Raw genomic sequence first — 1,908 nt, forward strand, 5'->3', positions numbered from 1 at the left:
CCAAAGGCCATGCTGTGCTCTAAGTTACTCTGTTTGAGCTGTTTTAACAAGAGTGATCTATAGAAAGCCATATTGGATGTTCTCAAGCCTAATGTAGAGCATCGTGAGTTCTGAGTGAAACTCGGCTTCTAGTAATGCTGGCTTTATGTTTGGAATAAGAATGATAAGGAAATGAGTGAAGTTAGTTAAGTTTTCTCAAGCTTTTGGTATTTGGGGAAGAAACTTTAGAAGTGCCTTATTTTAAAAGAATGTGGAATTTTATGCATTATTTTACTGTGGAGTAACTGGAGTGGAGAACAAACTGATCATTTTGCCTCAGGAATTGCTGAGCAGTTTTGAACGGTGCGATTTGTGTTGTGCTCCATCCCCTGACGGAACTTCAGTCGAAGCGAATGTTACGCTGTGGATCAGGCAGCTTTTGCAGTAACAAAGGCTCTAATCCAAAAGTACAGACAGCAGCGACTTAACCTGGGCACTGGCATCTCCCAAGCCCTGAGGTCCAGTTCAGGGAGCCTGAATCACCTTTCTCTCGAGCCAGTGGGTGCGGCCACAGGAGCGGCTCCTTTCCCACCGAAGCCTGCCGGCAGCCCTGCTGCAGGGGCTGCTCCTGCCTCCTGCCGCTTTCCGGGGAGTACCGGGCAGTTACAGCTGACAAACAGCTGGGGCTTTGGCCCTCTTGCAGCAGTTCAAATGCACAAATTGATTGAACAAATTGTAGCTCTTCGTTTTGATTTTTCCTGAAGGTCTTGGCCTCTTGTGTAGTATCTACACGGAATGTAAGCCCAGCAGATAAGGCATGTTTGTATATATGGGTTTTTTATAGTATTAAAGGCTTGGATTCATTGGAAATGTGTAAATTCCAGCATCCAGTTCTTGTAACTAAGTTTTTAATGCTGAGGGATTTGGTAGGGTTTATTTTACCAAATTGGAGAAAAGTCAAGGTTTGTTCATTACTGTAAGTCAGTAGCTTGATCTTATTTCATAATTGAAGCATTTAAGATGAGAGCCATAGGGAAACTTGTCAGCACTGTGTGTTTTTCAGTTTGTGTATGTTGAACTGAAAAAGGAAATGTGAATGATTGCATAGGACTTGTTTAAGGAGCTCTGTTCGCTTCATTGTTTGGTTTGTTTAGTATAGGCTGCAAGATCTGCTGCACTGTAGTTCCACAGGGGAACACTGCGAGGATTTCAAGCAGTGTCAGCTAATGGATCTGGCCAGTAATGAGGGAGAAAAAATGTATTTAAAAGCATATGTGTGCAGGGACCCTGCTCAGCAGTGAGTAGAAAGTTTACAAACACCGTCGTTTGTTTTCTTGAATTACGAACTACTAAAATACTTGATTTTTTTTTGACTTTCCAGAAAAGGTGCTTGTTTCTGAAAGGTTTGACTGTAGAGAGCTGCAGTGTAACGAAATGGCCACGCAGTGGACTAGGCTTCACATAGATTCTTCTGTTCGGTTCCTTTAATTTTATTCAGTTTTTAATATTTGTCTTCAGATCTTGAGTTAACAGGAGAAACAACCTTTTTGTCTCTCTGCTCATCGGTGCTGTTACAACTGTAACTGTTCCATGTATATACTCCAGTCCCTAAAAGCCTCCTGGGTTGCGGGAGAAAGGGGGAATCTTGGTTCGGCTTTCAGCAGAGTCCACTTTACTTGCGTGGAGGGTGGCAGGATGGGAAACATACAGTCAGGCTCAACGGCTCCAGCCTTTCAGCCCTATTGCGTGACAAGAGTTTAGTTGGCTTGGTTTCAGTTCAGCATCATGTGCAGATCCCTCCTCACCTATCTGCTCACCACACTGTCACTGTGTTCTCTGAAACTGTAGCAAACTGATGGTGCTAAAATCATTGTTAGGTGTAGTGTTGTTTCATTAGATAAATGAATGTGCTACAGCTGGATGCAGGTC

The sequence above is a fragment of the Leptosomus discolor genome, chromosome 17, assembly GCF_034619465.1.
Source record: "Leptosomus discolor isolate bLepDis1 chromosome 17, bLepDis1.hap2, whole genome shotgun sequence".
Lineage (NCBI taxonomy): Eukaryota > Metazoa > Chordata > Aves > Leptosomiformes > Leptosomidae > Leptosomus > Leptosomus discolor.